Source organism: Struthio camelus, chromosome 10 (genome assembly GCF_040807025.1).
Source record: "Struthio camelus isolate bStrCam1 chromosome 10, bStrCam1.hap1, whole genome shotgun sequence".
NCBI lineage: Eukaryota > Metazoa > Chordata > Aves > Struthioniformes > Struthionidae > Struthio > Struthio camelus.
Window position 1 is genome coordinate 14,291,510 of NC_090951.1, and position 9,991 is coordinate 14,301,500.

Here is a 9,991-nt window from a genome sequence, read left to right on the forward strand (position 1 = left end):
CCAAAATATCACTCAGACCTTGAGAAAATATTCTCAAAGTAAAAACTCAAAATGTAAAGAATTTAGAAGCCCAAGAAGTGCATCTTTGAGCAATAACTCTTTGCCATTTCGATCTCCCAGCCCACTAGAAATTCCTTGGGCAAAGTCAGGATAAAGACCCCAGTTACCTCCCCTTTTTGTTTGCAATACCAATTGCAGCTGTGAATTGATGAACCGTTATTGATGTTACAGATCAATGAGATTAAGCATGTGCTTAACTTTAATCACATAAATAAGTCCATTGCTGAATCTGGGCAGGACTATTCATCACTGGGCAGAACTGAGCCCTTTCTGGATAACTAACACTTCACTTGTTTTGCTATGGTCAATGGTTCTCACATGTGGCATGAAGAAGTTGCATATATTAAGAGTAAAGTTCGGATTCTAGAGTGAAATACGTTCTTATCTGACAAAGTTCATCATATGACTATTTTGGGCTCTTTCCTGATAACTGTTCAGTCTTTGGTTTCCTCTATAGTCAAGTAGAAGGAAATCTCTTACTCCTCCATTCAGGTCAGAGGACCTGGATGAATTGATATTTGTGTAATTAACCAAGCTGTGGGAGCTCTACTGGTGGATTCAGTTTTCCTGTCCATTAATGTTCTTTTATACTTTATCTAGAAAGTCTTAAACTGAATACTGAATATCCCCTCCCACCCCAAAACACACACACAAAATCTATATTTAAAGCTGTTATATTCCCAGAATTCAAATTAGAAACACTCTTGTGCAAAAGATCTGATCATTTTATGACTTTTTTAAATCTTAAAGTTAAGCGTGTTTGACACACTAGGAGAGTTTCATCTAAATTTCTAATTATTCAAATACAGACCAAATACTACTTTACTGCTGAGTGTGTCTTCATTAATTATCAGTGCTGAGGAACACATTCTAAAAAGTTCAGGAAGTTTTGAGGGTCCTTTTTAGTGACACAAGTCTCACAAGTTATAAAAATATCTCCATGATTAAATAAACATTTCATTTTATGCTTTAATTTTATCTCAGCTGAGTTGAGAAGACACAAAAGACAGAGCCATAAAGACGACTTGATTAATAAAAATAGACAAGAGCAAGAAAAAGCAGATACAACTGAAGAAAATAAAGAACTTGCACATACTTTTGTTTTACTCTAATTGCTTAGAAGTCATCTGTTACAGGACATAAATATCTGAATTGATTTTCAATGCCATACACCACGATTCTGAAAAGGAAAATGGTATTTTTTCAAATTGGAAAGCTTCAATAAAAATCTGCAAGCATTTTGATCCCACTGAAGTAAACTTTAACGTTGTCTATTGTGAAATACAAAGCCCTGCTCAACACCCGATCCATTTGTTTGTTACAGAGGAATGGGATTGTGTGATCATTTTAAGAGCTATGTTTCATTTGTGGATTAAAGAGAAAGCACATTCACAAGAACAGCAATAAGACAAACCCCTTGGTTGTATACTGCTAGCATCATATAGCATTGGAAGTTTAAAGGAAAAAAAACACAATCAAAAAACCACAGAGCACAGACCACACCCCAGCAATGTTTCCACACCCTAGAATAGGATAAAATGAGCAGAACTACTTCCTGGAAAAGTAGAGCTTGGGATTTTCCATTCTCTGACCACAAAACTACCTTCTTTATTAGAAGAAAATTAATAAAGATAGATGGTTTTGCATTACTGAAGTTGACAGGAAGCTCTTATAAAAGAGAAATATCAAAGAACCAAAAAAAACCTAGTCTTCAATAGTGCATAAACTGCTCGAGAGTAAAGCCTTCGCCTGGAGTCACAGCTTTTAATGACTCACATTTGCACCAATTCACAATCGAGAAACAAGAGCCATCACTGAGCACATGGCACGAGCGGCTGATCTCCAGCCTGGCAGCGCTCATGGAGCCAGCGTGACGGAACCGTGAAAACGCACACTAAGCGCAGTAGTGGAAATAAAACAGCAAAATACCCCACAAATAAATACTTTGACTAAGCGTGGGTAAGAAGGACTTAGCAAGAGCATGTTGGCATATGTGTACAGTTGGCAATGACATATTCGGAGAGGACCCATCACTCAGAATGGGCCTTGTGTCCCATGAAGGGGAAAAGGCAGCAGATAAATCTGGTCTTATCCATATGGTGTGGAAAAAGCCCTTTTCCTGGACGAAAGATTAACTGCAATTGTCAGAAACCTTAACAGGGGCCAATGTAAAGATAATTTCAAACTCACAGAAATTCTTAAACACTTCATCATGCCTTGTCATAAAGTAATAATCACATGCAAAAGCTGGATTTACTGTTAGAGCATCTTCAGTAAAACGCAGACAGAGAAACACACTTAAAGCTGTATTGGTTTGCATTTCCCAGCAGTCTTGACAGCCCAACAAAGCAGCAGCAATACCGCTGCCCAATGTTAAATACAGTCTACAAAGATCAAAATACACAGCCTAAAGGCAGAAGGCAGGACAATGTTTGCATTCCCTTTGAGCTGACACATTCCACACAAATACTGTAGTCTCCCAATAAAACATACCACAAAACATAGACTGACTGTATTCAACCTCTGATTTTCCTTCGTTTAGAGTCTCTCACTCTTCCAAACGCTTATTTTACCCCGAGTTCTTCAGCAGTCTCTCCACTCCTCATTCAGCACCACTCTCAAACTTTTTCCCCCCCTTCCTCCTTTTTGGAAAGGACTTTGGCATGCATTTCCATGGCCCTAGCTCACCTCCAGGAAGAGCTGTAGCATCCCAGGCACCCAAAGGCCGATCAGTAAGGCCACGAAAAGGCCTCAAATCACAGCAGGGTTAACCAAACCTGGGAGAGAACAGGACAGATATCGAGCTCAAAGTTCACTCCACACCTTGGTGGGGCTGGGTGACCCCCAGCATGGGCAGGCTGCCCACGGCTACGCGTCACTCCACAGAACAGCACAAATTGACTATGTGTTATGGAATGAAAACTACTATACGTGTGTGTGTATATATATATATGTATGTATAAAATAAAATTACAGTAAGAAAACAGTCAGCTAGAGAGATTATATGAACAGAGGAAGCATGCCAAAACTGGTTGCTGTTTATTTTCAGCATACAGAGCACTGCCTCAGGTACAAACAAAAGTCTTGAGAATCCCATTTAAAGCTCTAATCAAGCTCTTCATTCATTTTCTAATTTGTAGAGCCTGATCCTGCAACACACAAATGAACAGGAATGGGGAAAAGAGAAGGGATGGGGGCCCAGGCTACAGTTCACCTGCAATGCTCTCCTGGTATGCCGCAGACATCCAAGGTAGCAGTTCATCCAACACGAGTCACCACAACACATGGAAATCCCCTCGGGGGGAAATTTGGTGACTAGCAGCACTCCCACAACAGCTGGGCAGCAGCTCTGCACCACAGTGTGCTTTCTTGGGGGGGGACACCAGAGAGCTCAGGCCAGCTATGGGATGCCCCTGCCCACCTCCGCAGACCAGATCAGCAGGCTCTATCTGGGCTGCCACACAGGAGGACAGCTGCACATGCAGGAGAAGATGTGAGAAGGCAGATAGCAACACCTCGCTCCGAGTGCACAAGATGCACCAAGTCTCAAGATGCTTCCAAGCAGCACTGAGCATCAGTGGGGACCAACAGACAGGGCACCCCACCCACAGCTGTAGTGATGACCTGCATCACCATGTGAAAGTAACTTGACTTCCTTTACTTGCCTTTCTGCCTCACTATCTTTAAACTTTGAGGGTGTCATTAGCACCCTATTTGAAAGAAAAAAAAAAAAAAGAAAAAACCCACCACCACCACTGTGCCAGAAGCCTGGTGCCCAGCCCTGGCACTGCTCCAGTGGTGCTACATGGACAACAGCAGTCAGCCCAGTGCTCATCTTTGCTGCCATCCAAAGGCAGATAGCAGTTTGGACAGATATATTAATGCTAGCTAGAAACATGGTAGCTCAGATACCAACATCAAAATGTCTGCTAGGTTACCATGCAAGTGAAACAGCTACTGATTACAGGGCGATTTTGTCTGTGACCTGCTCTAGTCTATTCACTCAAAGCATTCCCATAATGCAGGCCGCTGCTGCACACAGTGCTAGCCACCCAGCAAAGTGGCTTCAGAAACTGTACTCTTACTTCCCCCCTCTTCTTCTAACAAGCTGCTTTTAAATGATATTAATCAAATGAGTATGGACAAAGTCCAACATACTGTCAAAGTGACCTTCCTAACAGGTGTCTTATCTATCACTAAAGAAATCATTAGTCTTTTGAAGAAAGATCCATTATGCTTCAAATAACTCCTTCTCCTCTTGCTTAAAGGATGACTTCTTTTAATCACTACTGAAAAATAAACAATTGATCCTTATTTTCCATCTTGTATTTTTAAATAGATTCAGATGAAGAATCAAGAGGAAATCTCATCACCTCTTTGCTCTTATGAAGGATCTCAATTTGAAAATACCCAGTGCTCTCTTTCTATTGCCAAAACTACAGCAATTAAGAAAGTGGTCTTAAGAGATGACTAGAGTAGTGATGCTTCACCTCACTGCTCAAATGGGGGTTTCAATAAAGCAATGCGGAGTTTTTTCAGAGGAATGATTTTGCTGGCTTTGGCCTTTAGGATATCAGCCATCCAGAGAAATCTTGTGACATAAGGATGAGTGCTACTATAGGTAGTACTTAATCCTTTAAGGCTGAAGGATTAAGCCAGTTGACCAGGAAGAGCAATTAGATTTAACACCTGAAAAACGCAAAGAACTTTGAACCTTCCTATTCCCCATTTTTAGTCCAGACAAGGACATTCATACAGACTTTAGTTTCTATATTTGACAAAAAAAACAAACAGGTTTGCACAGATCTAAGGCAGACTGCAAAAGTCCTGATGAGGAGATTATACCAAAGTATTGCAAGATGGACTAACACACATTTAAACTAAAGGTGCAGAAGATTGGGGGTGGGTCTTAGTGACTCCCTGACAGAGAAATGTACACCATGAAAACAAGGTTAACATTCGTTACAAAGAGATTGAGAGGTTATTAACAAGCAATACAATAAAATCAGGGAGAGAAACGTGTACCAGAACCAAAGATGACTACACATCTTTTTAACTACTTAATACCTTAAGTGATTCTGTAAATATACCTTACACTGATGGGTTGACCCTTTATCAGTGGCAAGAGTGAAATGAGTGGGCTGGACATGGTAGCAACGTGCAAGATTTGGGAACAAAGAGCACAGGCTAAGGGAAGGAAACTGAGGAGAAGAAAAACCCAATGCAGAGACCACTTTATCTAGGGGGGGAAAAAAATATATATAATCTTCCATTCCTAATATGACACTGCCATTCTCATGCTGTGAAACTGTAGCTATCACTGTGCTCTGCTGCGTACACTTGTCTTTGACTTTCAAAACATCCTGGCTTCATATTTGCTGTTCTTCTGGGCACTCAGATGAGCCAAGTGTGCAACAGCAAAGTGCAAGTTCCGTAATACAGCAGTTACTGTTATTGATTTAACTGGTTTGTTTATTCCTATGCTTAATTGGTTATGGTAATGGCATTTTAATCCACATTTCACTTGTATGTAGCTGATAGCACAGCACTTTTGTGTGGCTGCAGTGACATTTTCTCACCATTACTATTTGTCATTAAGGATTAGTCCAGCACTGTGATGCTAACTGACACTTCCAAATGTTTTGTTTAATCAGGTATAATTTAAACTATACTGTATAATTCCATAGCAATGGCTGATATATAACTTTTATTAAACAAGTAAAACCATGAAAATCCTTTAATCAAATAGCAAAGAATTTGGTCACCTTTTAACATCAGCGTTTAGCATTTCTAGACATTCAAACATAAGATAATGAGAACTGAGCAAACAAACCTGCTAGGGAAGTTGGTACAAATAAATAGATAAATCACCCTCAAAGTTTATGCCAAGTAGCACAAGGTATTCATGCTTAGTAATATCCCCTCTATCACAAGACTGCTTCATGTTCAGATACCATCGCGTTTCTCCATCACAAATGGGCATTAGCCTGCAAGTCACTTCCAGAGAACAGTGGTCAGCAAGAGACAAGTATATTGTAAGTGCCCTTGGGCCACCTGCTCTCCCAGCCGTTCTGAAGTCCAAGTGACATACTTCAAACAGAAAATATTAAGACATTAAACAGGACCTCTCCTCTCTGTCTGTCCCTGCCCAGGCCATGAACTCTATCTGCAGGAGCTGGCACAGCCCAGCGTTGCTCAGTTCCAGATCTGCCCAAAGGGAGGGAGACTTCGCACTAAGCCACAATTTTATTACCACCTGTGAAAGCTGGATCCCCTGGAGAATGAGTGAGCCAGCAGCAAGTGCCTGGAGCGGGCAGAGCCGCTTGTGCTTCTGAAGGAAATCCCCAACCCTCACAGCCCCACCACGGCCAGCGGCACTTTTCACTCTGAGCTCTGAGACCTAGTGTCCGACTCCTTGGTCCAAACCCATTGCCTTCCAGCCTTCTGTTTCCATCTGTCCTTCCTTCATCTCATTTTCCCTCCTACTCCCCCCACCCCCAACTAATCAACTCTCCATTCCACTTCCATTCCTTAATTTATTCACCCCCGTCTGAGGGGCTCTCCTTTCCTCCCATCCCACCTTGCTCCCAGATTAATAATTTAAAACAAAAGTCAAAAAGCAAAATAATCCTAAATTAACTTGGCATCTGTGCTACTTAGCTACATCAGATAGTCATTTCTTCCCTCCTCATTACTTTGGAGGATTTAAGTCTCTTTCTGATACAAGCTTTGTAAAACGTGAATGTCGCCTCCCCACACCCAGGGTTCCTTCTTGAGCATAACTTCATCATCGAAAACTGCAGAGTAGAAACCATCCAACCACATATTTTTGTGCCAGAAAAATGGCACAGGAGTGCACTACAGCTGCTTCCACAGAACACACACTGTATTATAATTAGGATCAGAAATATTTTACAAATAGGAAAATTTTAGGCCGCTGCAGAAAACAAATTGCATTCAAATGTCTCATTCGAGAAGCGTTCACTGTGCAAGCACTGAAGGGCAGCACGCACATGCAGCCAGGCTACCCACGCTCCTGTTACAGTCAGGTGCAGGGAGCGGGGCAGCAACATCTGTGCTGGAAACAGCATCTGAGGCTGGCTGAGAAGGGGATTCCTGCTCCCATCGCTACACTTGGGCCCCACGTCCTCTGCCTGCCACAAAGTCCCCCTGCTCTCTGGCCTGCCCACGGGAAGGTGTTCCCGAGACACGGAAAGCGCTGAGAGAGCACAGAGCGGTCCCTCGTGCCGCAGGGCTCCCATAGGGCTCCTCACCCCTGCACAGGGAGTTTAACCAAACACACCTTAGAGAAGGCAAACGTGCACAGGACGGCGTTTTCCCATTGGTGCTTTGAGGTGCCTCTGTCCCTTCGGAGGACTCTTTGTTGGATCTGAAAGGTCAGATTCGGCACAGAAGGGTAGACAGGATTTTCAAAGTGGTGATAAAGTAGAGAGAGAGAAGTAGAAATGCTCACTGGTTTTGACACAGAGGGAAAGACTTAAGAAGCAAGTCAATGGAGAACCTTAAGAAGAGAGGCTTTTCCAATGGTCTCTGCAAGGCAAGAAAGCCTACAGAGATTTTCAAAAACAAATAACATGTATGCGCATACAAACTCATTTCTAGATCCTACAGAGAAGGCAAGCCATTGCATTGTGCAGAGACTCAAAATGTAGAAAATCAATTGTAAATCACAAGTTCTGGATTCTTTGAGATGAAGTGTAATCTGATTTACAATGTTACAAAAAGAAATTAAAGTTAATTCCAACATGATTGTGGGTATACCGCAATTTAATATAACCATGCTGTGGCCTCTAAATCTCTGCACTGCAATATGCCAACAGTCATTACTACTTTAAGTTTCATATTTTATTTTAAACTATAAATTGGAAATATCACATAGCTTGTTATTTACATTTTAGAATTAGGATCTTTGCTTAGAAACACAGGGCTCCATGGTATAATAAGATTATTGTGCAACTACCACACAGTTAGGGTAGTTAAAGGCACTCCACTTCACCTCATCATTTTTTCTGCTTAAATATTATGCCACATTCTGATTAATACCAGACCAATAAAATCATCTTAGCAATCTGGTTAGAGTCTTTTGTCTACCCAGATGGCCTGCAATGTTAATGTGTGACAATTTCAACAATGAACTAGGTCTGTTTTATGGAACCAACATTTGTTCCACTGCTTTTTCTTCTTAGGCTCAGAATTTTGACACAGATGGTACAAATTACTCAAAAAACAGAAATGTTCATTTAGAAGGCTTAAATATGTGGTTTTACTCAGGCCATCCGAGTCTTTTACATTTACAATTCAGTAAATTTACCAACAACCCTGCTGTAATTAAGGTCTATAAAAATCTTCCCTCCTTTCCTGCTTGCTTTTCTCCTTACATATCTACAGCATTTCATTATGCCTCCAAATTATTATTAATATTTATTCCAGTTCTGAAATGTTTTTAATTTTGGAGGATTTACACTGTTCAATCTTGCATTCGATTCTTCATACCTTTCTAATTATGGCAAGGGGGGAACATTTAATCTATAACCACATATTAGTCCCCCTAGAACCTATACATTTCTAGATTTTAAGGGAGGGGGGAGAAAGAAGGGGGGGGGGGGAAGAGAGTCAGCCAAACTGCATGGCATTTTCAGTTGAAGCATAACAATTTATAATCTTTACTTTCCATACAGAAATTCATGAAAGATTAAGATACCCTCAGGAATTTACAATGTGAAAAAGACAACTGTATTCCTATAAAGAGTAAAAAATAAAAATAAGAGTCCTGCACTGGAGACTGATGCACTAATACATTGACTGAGTCTAAAAAGGTGAGATTTTTATAATACAATCCTAGGAAAACAAGCAAATGTGCAAAACTCCCAGAAGACAGAAGAGTTAACCCAGAGCAACTCTTCTAGACCTTTTGATGCTACACCAGAGGAAAGACAGCTGGCATGGGCACTGCTCCCCTCCATCCAGGCAGGGCTCCAGAGCAGCAGGAGGTGCTGAAGGACCTTGTCAGGTAGCGTCAAACACGCTTGGTGCCCAAACGCTCAGCCATCCTTGGGCAGGCGGCTGCAATGATTTACTGAAGATGAGGAGGAGCATCAGCAAGCCAGAAGCCTTGCTTCAGCCCAACATTGCGCACACCGGCATTTCCTTTGGCCCAGCAGGGACCGCGGTCTGCCAGAGTCCACATGCTTCCCAGAGGCCTTTGGGACTCAGGAGAGGCTGAACTGAAGCCACTGGGGACCTGTGTGACCCACAGGAGTGGGCCCCGGCCACGTTTGCCCCACAGACCCTCCGACTGGCCTTCCTACAGGCTTTGCTCTACCACTCCCACCCCTGGGGACCTCATGCAGTTTTAAGGCAGTGCAATTGCCGACAGCAGAAAGGTATGGCTATTGCCATACCCTCAGCCAGTTTACCTAAACACCTTCTTCCATTCAGTTGGTCGTATCAGTGTGCAGTTTCGGTATCATTTTGATGTTCTGGTTTATATCTGATTATGTCCATGTTAGAGTTTCGCTGTTCTATTATTTAAACAAATAACTTAAACGCTAAAATCAAATAGAAAAGGCAATAACAAAAACCCTGCGACTGTCCTTTGTTAATCCCTGCAGAACATACAGTATATGTACGATGCTCCAGTTCATTACGATATTCTATTAGGTCTGCCAACAGAAAGTGCATTTTGAGTTTCTAAATGTTGTTTCCATTAGAATCAATCACTCCATGCAATTAAGCCAATAGTCTCTCACCATTTCTGCTGTTATGAGCTAAACTACCCTAAATATATTGACAGCTGTCTCCTATAAGATGACACAAATTAGGTTGAGAGGGCATAAGCCTAAATGTCACCAGTGGGAGGACATCAGTTATTCTTTCAAAAATCCACCTAATTTTCATACCCCATAAGGCA